Source organism: Artibeus jamaicensis, unplaced genomic scaffold (assembly GCF_021234435.1).
Source record: "Artibeus jamaicensis isolate MK-2021 breed Jamaican fruit bat unplaced genomic scaffold, CSHL_Jam_final contig_834, whole genome shotgun sequence".
NCBI classification, from domain to species: Eukaryota; Metazoa; Chordata; class Mammalia; order Chiroptera; family Phyllostomidae; genus Artibeus; species Artibeus jamaicensis.
In genome coordinates, this window is record NW_026521981.1 from 932,490 (window position 1) to 947,205 (window position 14,716).

Sequence of the window (14,716 nt, forward strand, 5' to 3'; positions counted from 1 at the left end):
AAACATGAAGATTTAATGAATGAACAGATGAAATACCTGCTTCATGAATTAAAAGTTGCCTATCCAAATATGATCTGGAAAACTTTCTTAATTTGTTTTTGCCATGAAATAGTTGTACAGGGTAGTTCTAAACAATGAAATATACAAACAAGCTAATACAATCACTGAATGAAATAGTATTGAAGGTACGTATGCTTTTTAAAAGCATTTTGAGAGTTGGTATGTAGTTAAATTTTATTCACAAAGTTTTACTGAAAGTATCTAGGACTTAGAAACATTATTTAGTCACTGACAACATAAGTTGAATCAACCATACTACCTCCCCTCCCTCCCTGCCCACTTGTATTTCTAAATCAGTGCGCAGCAGGACTTCCTCCGTGGAAGGGTTTTCCTGAAATGTGTGGCCAAACAGAACTTAAGGAGAGGGCTTATTTAGGACTGGTTTACTGCATTGACTCGTAGAATACTGCACATCTCCCTCCACTGGGTGTCTATGTTTGTGACCTTTTTCTGAGATATAACTTACATATAGTAAAATTGACCAATTTTAAGCAAAAAATTCTATGAGTTTGGTTACATGTTTGTCAAAATTGTTGGCTTTTAATTAATTTTTTTGTTTATTGCTTGTTCTCTTAAGTCTGAAGAGATCTTTCTATACTCTAGATTCAAAGTTCTTTCTCAGAGGTGTATTTTACAAATATATCCCCCTTGTATGTGGTTTGCCTTTTCATTCTTGACAGTATTTTCCAAATGACAGTTTTAGTTTTGGTAAAGTCACATTTATCAATCTTTCTTTTATAATTCGTGGGGGGAATTTTTAATTTAAAATTTTTCTCTAATCAAGGCCAGAGCTATTTCCTCCTATTTTTTATTCTAGAACTTTTACTAGGTTCATTTTTAGTTAATTTTTTAATGTGATATAGGGGTTAAGGTTCATTTCTTTGCATGTGGATCTAAAAGATTATAATGTGCCCACTGACTGCCCTGGTGCTTTTGTTGAAAATTGTGTAGTTATATGTAAGTAAAACTTATAGGCTCTGTTTTGTTCCCTTTTTTGGCGTGTCTATATTTGTATAAAAACCATATGACTTTAATTACTAATTACTAAAGAGTAAGTTGTCCTTCTTTTATCTTCTTTATCAAAATAATTTTGCTTATTCTAGGTCCTTTGCATTTTCATAGATATTTCAGAATACGGTTTTTGTTCCTATAAAAGTATCTCCTGGCAGTTTGATTAGGATTGCACTGACTCCATAGAGCAATTTGTGATGAACTGACATCTTGACAATATTGAGTCCGATGATCCATGTGTATGGTGTATCTTACTGTTGACCTAGGATTTTTACATGTTCTCTTATCAGTTTTGTACTGTTTTCAGTCTACAGGTTGAGCAGATCTGTTCTTAAGTTGGTTATGATTTCATATATTTTGAAGCTGTTATTAATGATATTGTTTTTTAAATTTACAATTGTCCATTGTTAGAACATAGAAATACACTTGATGTTTTCAGGAAGTGGCTTTGTAGCCTGGGCTTCACTAACCTTACTTATTAAATCTAATAGTTTTTGGAGGTTTTTAATATGGAAAATTTGGAGAATTTGGAGAATTTTCTATATTGGCGATTATGTGGTCTACAAATAAAGGCAGTTTACTTCTTTTCCAATCTTATGTTGGGAAGTATTTTCTCCTTTTCAATTTTCACAAGCAGGTTGTGTAGAATTGGTATTATTTTTTCCTTAAATCTTTGGTAGAATTCACCAAAGAGTCACCTGGGCCTGAATTTTCTTTATGGTAAGGTTTTAACTACAATTTCAATGTTTTTCATAGGTATAGGATTATTTCATTTATTTATATTTTAAATATATTTTATTGATTATACTATTAGAGTTGTCCCATTTCCCACCCCCGCATTATTTCCCTCCGTCCTGCACACTCCCTCCCACCTGCATACCCCCACTTTAGTTCATGTCCATGGGTCATACATGTAAGTTCCTTGCTTCCATATTTCCTACACTATTCTTAACCTCCCCCTATTTTCTGCCTATTATTCCTTGTACCTTTTCCCCTGTTCTCCCCTTCTGCTGCCCCACTGATAAACCTCTGTGTGATCTCCATTTCTGTGATTCTGTTCCTCCTCTAGATGTTTGCTTAGTTTTTGTTTTTTAGGTTCAGTTGTTGATAGTTGTGAGTTTATTGTCATTTTACTTACTGTTCTTATTTTTCATCTTTTTCTTAGATAAGTCCCTTTAACACCTCATATAATAAGGGCTTGGTGATGATGAACTCCTTTAACTTGACCTTATCTGGGAAGTACTTTATCTACCCTTCTATTCTAAGTGATAGCTTTGCTGGATAGAGTAATTTTGGATGTAGGTCCTTGCTTTTCATGACTTCGAATACTTCTTTCCAGCCCCTTCTTGGCTGTAAGCTTTCTTTTGAGAAATCAGCTGATAGTATTATGGGAACTCTTTTGTAAGCAGGACTCCTGTGTTCTTTTCTCTTGTTGCTTTTAAGATTCTCTCCTCTTTAATCGTGGGTAATGTAATTGATGTGCCTTTATGTGTGCTTCCTTGGATCCAGCTTCTTAGGGACTCTCTGAGCTTTCTGGGCTTCCTGGAAGTCCATTTCCTTTGCCAGATGGGAGCAGTTCTCTTTCATTATTTTTTCAAATAAGCTTTCAGTTTCTTCCTTTTCCTCTTCTCTTGCTGGCACCCCTATGATTCAGATGTTGGAATGTTTAAACTTGTCCTGGAGGGTCCTCAGCCTGTCCTCATTTTTTTGAATTCTTATTTTTTATTCAGTTCTGGTTGAATGTTTGTTTCTTCCTTCTGCTCCAAACCATTGATTTGAGTCCCAGTTGCCTTCCCATCACCATTGGTTCCTTGTACATTTTTCTTTATTTCAGTATTCATAGCCACCTTTTCCCCCTCTATTTTGCAACTATACTCAACCAATTCTGTGAGCTTCCTGATTACCAGTGTTTTGAACTGTGCATCTGATAGGTTGGCTGTCTTTCATTGCTTAGTTTTAGCTTTTCTGGAGTTTTGAACTGTTCTTTCATTTGGACCATTGGTTTTGTTTTATTTTGTTTTGTTTGTCTCCATCTGCCTATTATGTAGTGAGGTGTGGAGCCTTAGGTGTTCACCAAGGCAGGGCAACCCAAGTTGCTGTGTCGTGTTGCTGTCAGTGGGGAAGGGGTCTGACAGTGAATAGTGTGTCTTGCTCTGCTCTCAGCTGGCTTTCAGTCACTTCCCTGGCTATCCACAAGCAAGTTGGGCCTTTCTGATGCTGATTCCTGGGTGGGTGGGTCTGTGTACGTTCTAGGACCCTTTGGGTCTCTCCAGTGAACTCTCCTGTGAGGCTGAGAGTTTCTTTCGACACCACAACCCTCATAGGTTTTTACAGTCAGAGGTTTTGAGGCTTTATTCTCCTATGCTGGGACCCCTGGGTTGCACAGTCTCTCTAACTCCCCAGTTGTTCTTCTCAGTTTATCTGCATGCAAATGTGAGACAACCCTCTCCACCAGCCACTGCCTTGCCATGAGTTCTCTCTACCCCGGCTACCCATCTTCGCCCCTTCTAGCAGTTTGGATAAATGTTTCTTCTTTAACTCCTTGGTTTTTAGACTTCCGTATAGTTTGATTTTCAGGCAGTTCTGGTTGTTTTTTGTTTTTGAATTTGTTGTCCTTTTGGTTGTGCAAGGAGGCACAGTGTGTCTACCTATGCCTCCATTTGTCAGGAAGTCTCATTTATTTGTTCTTGAATGAGCTGTAGTAGTTTACATCTTTCAAAGAATTTTTCTAGTTTATTGAAGTTTTCTAATTTATTGGCATAAAGTTGCTTTATGCTTCCTTATTACCTTTTGAATGCCTATGGAATCTGATGTGATGTTCCATGTCTCACTCTTGATGTCATTAATGTGTTCTTCTTTTTCTTAATCATTATAACTAAAGGTTGATTAATTTTATTCATCTTCTCAGAAATCAACATTTGGTTTTATTGATTTTTTTCCTCTATTTTCTGTTTTCAATTTTATTGAATTCTGCTATTATGTATACAGTATATTTTTACACTTTGCTTTGGGTTTGATTTGTTCATTTTCTTGTTTATTGAGTTTAAGTTGAGATTTATACCTTAAACCTTTCTTTTGTAATGTAAGTGTTCATACTAAAGCTTTTTCTATAGGCAATATTTTAGCTGCAAGCTATAGTCACCTTACTATTTTTCCAAACATATAAGAAAGGTAAAATAATAGTAAAATAACATCTATATATCTATGTCTTTGATTCAGTAATTACTAAGAGTTTTCCAACTAAATGAGCAGCTTGAAAGTTAAAATTCGTAATTTTAGAAGGTAGATTTTAAATTATATAGATGTGATATTATATAAATATAGCATTTTAGTAGTTTTTCATTTCATCCGTGAAAGTAACTGGTTTTCATAAGAATGATTGTTATCATGAAGTTTTCTTCACATTGTAACCCAATTATGTTTGATGGAATACAATTGCTAATATACCAATAAGAAAATATAAGAATAAATATTTCTACAAAATATGTAAGATAATTATAAAATTAATTAAAACCTCAGTTTTTAGAGTAAAAGAAAGCAAATGTTAAAGCTCATTTAACATTTGGCTGTTGCAGTGTATCTGCTTCCAAGCATTCATTAAAAATGTATTTTATCAGTTTAAAAACTTTAAAAAATCTTGGAGTTATTGTGTGTTTTTTTTAATTAGATTTAATTTGTATTTTGAATATTTATTCTCTCTATGTGACACAAATGTACCAAAAATAGTCTTTAGCATACTTGCAAAATTTTAAACCTTTAGCCATTACATATTCTAATACAAATGTAGCACATTTGATTTATCACATTTTTAGTAGAAATTGTATAATGTAAACCTCGTCCCAACATGTCACAAATATTAAGAGAGTGTAACTCTAGGGTGTGGGACTGGAATGGAAACTTTTACTTATCTGCTAATTTGGTCACTTGTGTTAATTCTGGATCTGAATGATTGGGTTTTCTTGTCATAGATTTTTTTCCTACTTTTTGCATGTCTAATAATTTTGATTGAGTGTCAGGCATAAATTTTGCTTTTTTTTTTTTTTTTGTACTGGATACTTTTACCTCTCTAACTATTCTTATTCTGTATGCTGTCAAGTTACTTAGAAACATTTTGGTCCTTTTCAATCTTTTTTTTTTTTTTTTTTTTTTAAGAAAGGAACCTGATCACTGTTTAGTTTAGGGCTAATTATTTCCCACTACTGAGGCCTGACTCTTAGAGGTACTTTACCAAATACTGAATTTCAGGTTTTCCAGCCTGGATTTTGGTAACAGGTACTCTTACCAGTTTTGTTTAACAGGTATATCTATCTAAACCTTTGCAGAGTTTTTTCTCCCATACTCTGGAAATTTCCCCACATGCATCTGCTGATTCATGTTTTATTGAATACTCAAGATGACCCATTTGCAGGTTTCTGCATTTCTCTCTTTATGTATCTTTCTCCTCTCTGGTATTCTGTCCTGTGTACTCTAGGGCCTCTGTGTTCCTGGTGTCCAGGACAGTAGGGGTAGAAGGATCTCTTTCCATTCCTTCTGCCAGAAGCAGGAGACGCCTGCTGGGAAATCAACTGTGGTGATGGTAGGGTTTACCTTATTTGGTTTTTGTCTCTCAGGGAACATTGTATTATTTAGCGTATGATATTAAGGAACACTGTGTCTTTATTGGATGATGTTAAGCATATTTTGGTTTTTTGATTGTTTTAGATAGAGTGGTAACTCTGGGTCCTGTTACTCCATCTGGATCAGAAGCAGAAGTCCCTCACCTAGTTTTAAGAACAGTGATTAAAAGTGTACTCGATCCTTCTGAGTCGGGGACCCAAACAAAGGTCTTTCTCTCAGTGCCTCTCACACCAATGGAACAAGGTGAAGTCTGGCAAAGCAGAGCATAAACCTTATTCTTTCATCAAGGAACAGAGGAGGGTGAGCTCATGCTCTAAAAGCACCTTCTCCCTGAGCTGGGGCCGTTCAGGAGGCTGTAAAGCATTCAGAGTATGTGCTGGCATCAGGGGCAGTGATAAGGGTGGAGAGTTCTTAGAAATGGGCCAACAACTGGGAAAAATTGGATTATGCACATTCCTGAAGGCTTGGTTTGCATGTGGCACTAATTGTGCCTGCAATGTGCATTTCTCCCCCCAAGCGTAGTTTTTAGTAAGGTAATGAAGACAAGTTCTTCAGAGGTCAAAGGCGGGGAGTAAGGGATTCTGCTTCCAGCATCCGGAGCTGGCGGTTCTGCAGATGAGCTGCCTGCTTAAGCTGTCTGCAGATACCATGGTTTACCCCTAGCAGTTGACCTTAGTTCCTGTAAGGAAGCACAGCTTGTGACATAGTTTAGATATTTGGGAACCGTAGGGTTTCCCAGGTGATAGCCCAGTGACAAAAGTATATTTCAAAATACTGTATGGTGTGTATGTAAGTTTAATGGTACTGTCATTTACTTGTTTTTGGTCATCTGCTTTCTTTTCTTAACTATTAGAAATCTTCGACACTCTTTACATGACCTCTGATTTTCCATTCTGCTCATTCTTAGTAGCCAGTCTTATCTCCTGGGTCATCAGGACAGTTAATGTCTGTGGGATGCTCCATTCCGCAGAGCTCTTGTGGCCTCAGATGAGAATAAGTCGTACCACACACAGTCTGTTGTTCTGGTAGGAAGGGGGGTGGTGATTCCCTCCAGTGGAGAATGCCCCAACCCCTTCTCCAAAATGGCTTTTATTGGAATCAGTATTTGCAGGGATATACAGCATACATGCATAGCTCATCAATCAATGTCCAAATGCTATAGTTATAAAAAAAACTGATATTACTTATAGATGACAATTGAAGAAACACAGAGATCTGCCTCAGGTCAGGGTCTATTAGACATGCTGACGCCAGATGGTTGGTAAGGTGTATTTCAGGAGATAAGAAGTTCATTCCTTATGCTTTGAACTTAAACAACTGGTCTATACCAACAGAGCTATAGCAAAGCAAAGCAAGCTTCAAAGGATACAATGTAGTCTTCAGGCCCGATTTCCCATGGTAACACTCAGTGTTAGTATCAGGTCGCATCTGCCATCTGCATTCCCAGCATTCTGCTCCAGACTTATAGGCAAGACCTTTCTCACTTGAGGCTACAGTCTTCCATACCACACAAAACGGTCCCCCACAAATGTCCTTAGGAAACTCTTTGACTGTCTTGTACCTTCCCTCCAAAGAAAAGCCTTATTTCCTTCCTGAGGGCCTCGTTCTTCTTCAGGGTCACTCACTTACTGGTGATGGCCTGCCTACTTGCTTGTCTACCCCATTATCTCAGCAACATCATTCATACTTTTTTTTTTCTATCTGCATTTTACCCTTTAAAAAAATTTCTTCCTCTGGACTTCTGGCCAAGATGGAGGCATAGGTAGACACACTGTGCCTCCTTGCACAACCAAAATAAGGACAACAAAAATTTAGAAACAAAAAACAACCAGTACTGACAGAAAATTGAACTGTATGGAGGTCGACAACCAAGGAATTAAAGAAGAAACATTCAGCCAGACCGGTACGAGGGGTGGAGTCAGGCAGCCGGTGAAGAGTGCTGGAGGCAAAGAAGCAGCTGGTGGACCCGGCCACGCAAGGTGGTAGTGGGCAGACACAGCGAGGTGGCAGTTGTAGAGGGACATGGCACACAAGGTGGCTGGCTGACCGGATGGTCCCACATTTGCATGCGAAATTGGGGAGCAAGACAGACTGCATGACCCAGGGTTCCAGGGCCAGGAAATAAAGCCTCAAAACATCAATTGAAAACACCTGTGGGGGTTGAGGTGCTGGGAGAGACTCCCAGCCTCATAAAAGAGTTTGTTGGAGAGACCCACAGGGTCCTAGAATGTACACAAAACCACCCACACAGGAATCAGCACCCGAAAGACCCAATTTGTTTGTGGGAAGCAGCAGAAGTGACTGAAATCCAGCAGAGAGTGGAGCAAGCGCCACTGTTCCCTCTCAGACCCCACCTCACATATAGAGTCACAACGGGGCGACTGAGTTGCCTGGCCAGGGTGAACACCTAAGGCTCTTCCCCTCACTATGTAACAGGCACGTCAAAACAAAAAATGTGACCCAAATGAAAGAACAGATCAAAGCTCCAGAAAAAAATACCACTAAGTGATGAAGAGATAGCCAACCTATCAGATGCACAGTTCAAAGCACTGGTGATCAGGATGCTCACAGAATTGGTTGAATTTGATCTCAAATTAGATGAAAAAATGAAGGATATGCTAAGTGAAATAAAGGAGAGTATACAGGGAACCAATAGTGATGGAAAGGAAACTGGGCCTCAAATCAACGGAGTGGACCAGAAGGAAGAAAGAGTCAAACAGAAAAGAATAAAGAAACAAGAATTCAAAACAATGAGGAGAGGCTTAGGAACCTCCAGGACGTCTTTAAATATTCCCACATCCAAATTATAGGTGTACCACAAGGGGAAGAGTAAGAGCAATAAGTGGAAAACTTATTTGAACAAATAATAAAGGAGAACTTCCCCAATCTGGAAAAGGAAATAGAGTTCCAGGAAGTCCAGGAAGCTCAGAGAGTCCCAGAGAAGTTGGACCTAAGAAGGAACACACCAAGGCACATCATAATTACATTACCCAAGATTAAAATGAAGGAGAGAATCCTAGAAGCAGCAAGAGCTAAGGGGACAGTCACCTACAAAGGACTTCCCATCAGACTGTCAGCTGATTTTCAAAAGGGACCTTACAGGCAAGAAGGGGCTGGAAAGAAATATTCCAACTCATGAAATCCAAACACCTACATCCAAGATTGCTCTATCCAGCAAAGCTTTCCTTTAGAATGGAAGGGCAGATAACGTGCTTCTCAGATAAGGTTAAGTTCAAGGAGTTCATCATCACCAAGCCCTTATTATATGAAATGTTAAAGGGACTTATCTAAGAAAAAGGTGATAAAAAACATGTACAGTAAAATGACAGCAAACTCACAAGCATTAATAGCCATACCTAAAACAAAAACAAAAACAAAACAAACTAAGCAAAGAACTAGAACAGGAACAGAATCACACAAATGGATGTCACAGGGAGGGTTAGGAACAGGGGAGTGGAAGGAGGAGAGAGGGAGAAAAGGTACAGAGAATAAGTAGCATAGATGGTAGGTAGAAAATAGACAGGGGGAGGGCATGAGTAGTATGGGAAATGTAGAAGCTAAGGAACTTACAAGTATGACCCATGGACATGAAGTAAAGAGGGGCTATGTGGGTGGGAGGGAGTGTGAAGGGTGGAGGGGAGTAAAGGGGGGAAATGGGGCAACTATGATAGCATAATCAATAAACTGTATTTTAAAAAAAGAAAAAATTTTCTTATTTTGAAATAGACACCTATTCAAGTTTCCGTAATTTAATAAAAACTGAAACAAACTGGAGAATTTCTCTTTAGTTACAATTTAATCTCTCCTCTTTTATCCTAGTTTTTGTTTTTGTTTTTGTACTTTTTATTTCTCAACTAAGTGTACTCTGTTTATCTTCCACCATTTTATTGAAATTAGTATAAGCAGTGACCTACCTGTTAATTACCAAATACAGTATGTTTTTCAATTCTTATCTTAATTAGACCTATCTGGCTTGGGTAGTCAAAGAATCTACTGAAAACAAGTATAATATGTTTAATGAAAAACTCCATTGAACTCTGGCTAGTTGTTTAGAACTTCATCCTGTAAACTGAAAGGCCACAGGTTTGATTCCTGGTCAAGGAACATGCCTGGGTTGAGGGTTTGTTCTCCAGCCAGGACACATATGGAAGGCAACTGGTATGTTTCTCTCTCACATCCATGTTTTTCTCCACCTCTCTTTCTCTCTCTTCCTCTTTACTGATCTCTAAAATCAATAAGCATGTCCTTGGTTGAGAATTTTAAAAAATCCCATTGATAGTTCATATTCAGAGTAGTCTGTTACTTCTATAGCTTTATTTCTTTAATAAATACCTTTAATAAATAACTCCAAAGTTACTTCTATAGCTTTATTGCTTTAATAAATACCTTTGGGTAACTCCAAAGTAAGTTTTTTGCAAAGCACCTTTTATTAACATAGCACATACAGTCCCTGATGTGTACTGTAGTACTTAAAATTATAGACACAAAGTATTAAGGAAATTCATCCATCTGCAGAGTTGAAGATACTATATAATGTAACATATTGTCTAAGTGTTGCACACAAGCCCCAAACCTGGAAGCCACTTAAGTGTTCTTGATTTTCCAAAAATAACCACCTGGTGCACTAGCAGATGTGGACATGCCATTCATACTCACGTTACGGGGAGTACACCAAGGGTGGCAGATTGGTGTGACAGAGGCCACGCCTTCTCCAGTCTGAGGCTCATTATAAGGGGTCCAGAGAAAGGAGGTATGTGTCCTCTGTGTGACTGTAAACTGTGTTACCACATTTTGTAAAATGATCAAGAAACAGTCACAGGACAAGAAGCCACTCCCAAAAGGAGATGAGGCGGGAGTAAATCCATCCTAAAACAATACACATCCCTTCTGGCCGGTATGTCTCACCAGCCCTCAGTCATGGGAGGGGGAAGGGCTGTGTCCATGAACACCACACTAAGTCTTACTTGGGCAGAAAATATCTAAAGGGAAATTTTTTCTAGTTAGGAACATGTTATTTCTGATTACCCATGTTCATGCTTAGGAAAAGAAAACTTCCTAGATAAAATAAAATAGAATCCAGGGGTTTGACTAACAATGAATTTACTTTACCAAAAAAAGCAAGAGGCCTGAACCTATCATGAAGATTTAAAATGTGCTCTATAGGAAATCTGCTCCTTTAATTACCTGTGGGTGGTAGTTATTTCCAAGATGATTTGAAGCTCTGTGTCTGTTACTTTTCTATTGTAGTTTTCAGATAATAATATTTGTTCACCAACCTGTTGGATTATGATCCATATTTTTAAGCCTCAATGGAAATAAACAAAATAAACATGACCATTTTGAACTCTTTCAAATGAATACATAATTCTCTGTAATCTGATTATTTTCCTAAAATATCTCATTCCTCTTACTTTGCTTTATTTTCTCCATATCTCTTACCATTTTCCAATATTTTACTTTATTATATCTAGACCCATTCCCCCTCCCACCACATGACCACCCCACTAGAATGTAATCCCCTTGAAGACATGTAATACTGTTTTTATCACAGCAGTATCCTTAATGGCCCAGAGAGTACCTGATTCACAGTAGGGCATCAATAAACTCTTGTTGAATGGAATGAAGAAAGGAAAGGGAGGAGGAATCAAGGAAGAAAAGATGTCAGTGCTTTTTAATAAAAGCTTAAGAACTTAACAAAGGAGGAGATGTTCATGGAAACAAAGGTCAAAACAATATAATTATGTGAGGGGGACCACAAGCCAAGGAAGTAGGCAGGTGGAAAAGTGAAGGAAAAACTCCCTAGAACCTTCAGAAGGAAAATGGCTTTTCTCACACCCTGCCATTGGCTCAGTGAGGCCAGATTTGTATCCTGTACTGAGTCTTCAGAACTGCAAGATAATACATTTAAGTTGTTTTAAGCTGCCAAGTTTATGGTAATTTGTTACAGCAAGTGTAGAAAACGAATACAGTAGGTGATAAGAGTATGCATATGTTCTGCTTTAGACACTGCCAGAGTGTGCCGGTGTTGTTTTACCAATTTAAATTCCCAGTGCCAGTATATGAGAGTTCATATCCTTGTCAGCACCTGGTATTTTCTGTATTTTTTGTTTTAGGTGTTCTGGTGAACATTTAGTCAGATCATATTGTAGTTTTAATTTTTGTTTGTGTGATTGAAGATACGTATCTTTCTGTGTTTTCTATTGGCCATTTGGATATGCTCCTTTACAAAGTATCTTTTTGTTTTCTATAGAATTGTCTGTCATATTGAGTTATAGGATTTTACTTACATATTCTGAACTGTTTTGTTGAGTTGTTTTTTCTCCCTTTGGTAACTCTAGTTGTACATAGACTTAGTCTATCTCTAACTCTTCCTTTTTCTTGGACATGCTTCTGCCAGGCTTTATTTTTTAAATCCTCACCTGAGGACATGCTTATTGATTTTAGTGAGAGGTGAAGGGAGGGAGAGAGAGAGAGAAATACTGATATGAGAGAGAAACATCAATTAGTTGCCTCTCACACAAATGCTGATCAGGGACCGAACCCACAACCTTGGTCCGTACCTTGTCCAGGAATGGAACCTGTCCGAGACCTGCTGGTGCATGGGATGACATTCCCATCAACTGAGCCACGCCAGCCAGGGCCTCTCAGGCTTTTAATCAAAATTCAGAAGGTCTTTGTCTTCTCAGCACTGAAGTACTGGGATTGACTAGCTCTGCCAACCACAGGTTTCCAGACAAACTCTTCAGCCTCCTACCTCATGAAATTGCAGCATCCTGTGAATGTCTTCATGTAAAGAAAGACCTCCCTGTGTTTGTGGCATATTTTCTCCCCCAAGCTGGTTCTTGTTTCCTAAGATAGGTTTCCATAAATATGAAGGATATTTTACATCTGCTCTTGAAAGCTTTAGACCTAGTTATCAGCTTTACTTGCAACTCCATAAATAAAGTAAATCTTCCATGGGAAACTTGGTTTGAGATTTCTTGAGTTTGAAAAATTTCAGTCCAGTCCCATGAACCACTAAAACCTTTCCAAGATTTTCTCTTCTCTACCAGAGGTTTTCTGCTTGGGCCAGCTTTAATTTTGAAATAGGTATGGCTTCTTTAATTATTACAATGGAAGCACTGGTCTGCCTCTACTCTTCTTTCCACATTACTCTCAGAATACATTCCAAACATGATTTTTCTGGTCCTTTACTATTGTTCAGCACTCATTTTTTTACCCTGATTTTTCATCTCTGTACTTGAGCTTTAGGTTTTGGATGAATCACTGTCTATCTTCTCAGTATTTACAAGTACCTAAAACACATATTTTTATCCTCCTGTTCATGTGGATAACTTGGACTCATCTTTACAGTCTCAGTTTAGAAATGAAGTGTTTCAGACATCTCCATCCCCGGGCATTCAGATATGGGTATGACATCCTCTACGTGCTCCCATACAATTTTTGTATGCCCCCAATTTAGGATGTACCTCACTGCATTATAATGGCTCATTTCCTTGAATCACAGAGCACAGTGGGCAAGGAGCAATTCATAATATGCATGCTGTTGAACTGGATCCCAAAGTGTTAAATTAATATTTAAAGGCTTTAGGAATTAGATGGAAGTCTGAGGAGAAAACAAACTTTAAAAATAAAGGTGCTTTCATTAAAAAATTAGTAATAACTTATAGGCTAAATAAGAGCCTAATATGAAGTACCATTAGAACAGCAATGGTCCTGGCCAGATAGCTCAGTTGGTTAGACCATCATCCAGATACCCCAAAGTTGTGAGTTCAATCCCTCTTTAGGGCACATACAAGACCAATGAATGCATAAATAAGTGAAACAGTGAATCAGTGTTTTTGTCTCTCTCCCTTTCTGTCTCTGTCTCTCTCTCCCTTCTCTCTAAAATCAATAACTAAATATTAAAAAAGAAAACAGTATATATAAGTGATAAACAGGGGCATGAAATGATGATGCAGTAATGTGAAGATGATTATCATAAGATAATAGGATATCAAATAATTCTTTCTTTTTCTTGTCCCAGCCATCCCACCCTTACTTTTTTCTTTATAACTTAATTTGATTCTTTGCACTGAGGATTTTATATCATTAGTTATAAAATATGAAACAGTTTTCATTGAGATAAAATAAGAAAGCAAAAATAAGACTAAGAATTCCTCCATGAAGACTGGTAGAGTGGACAAATGAATGGATCCAGTAGTTATAGAAATGGATAAAGTGCTCAGAGTTGAACCTTAGAGTGAGATAGAAAGAGTAGAAATCTCCAGCATATCTCACATATCGGAGTAAATTTCACATGGATTAAAAGAATTAAATACAGACTTCCGGCCAAGATGGAGGCATAGGTACCTTCTCGCACAACCAAATTTAAGGGCAACAAAGATCTAGAAACAAAAACACAACCAAAATAGGCAGAAAATTGAACTGTACGAAAGTCGGACAACAATGAACCATTCATCCAGGCTGGTAAAAGGGATGGAGTTGGTGACTAGCAGAGAGTGGTCTCCGCAGGGAAAAGCAGTGGCTGCTGGACCAACCCAGGTGCACAGGTGGTGGTTGGCAGATCCCAGGCGTCAGGTGGCAATGGACAGACCCAGTGAGGGTGCAAGGTGGCTGGCTGACCATGGTCACACATTCACGCACAGATAAACCAGGTGAAAAAACAGACAGGGAGACAGACTGTGCAACGCAGGGCCCAAGCGCCAGGAAATAAAGCCTAAAAGCACCAATTGAAAAAACTTTCGGAGGTCAAGGTGCCAGGGGAGAGGCTCCCAGCCTCACAGGAGAGTTCGTTGGAGAGACCTACAGGGTCCTAGAACATACACAAACCCACCCACCCGGGAACAAGCACCAGAAGGGCCCAGTTTGCTTGTGGGAAGTGGCAGAGGGGAACAAAATCTGAGAGAGAGCAGAACAAATGCCATTTTTTTTCTGACCCCAGTCACAACACAGCAACTGGGTTGACCTGCCCCAAGGACACATAAACCTCCACCCCTCATACATAACAGGTGTGAACAGACCAAAA

General features: G+C 38.4%; 1 protein-coding gene across 1 annotated transcript in view; it reads left to right on the plus strand.

The window, feature by feature from the left end:
• COG5 (component of oligomeric golgi complex 5) overlaps positions 1-14,716 on the plus strand; it is a 347,306-nt gene that overhangs the window by 228,148 nt on the left and 104,442 nt on the right. The gene's annotated exons all lie outside the window — the stretch shown is intronic.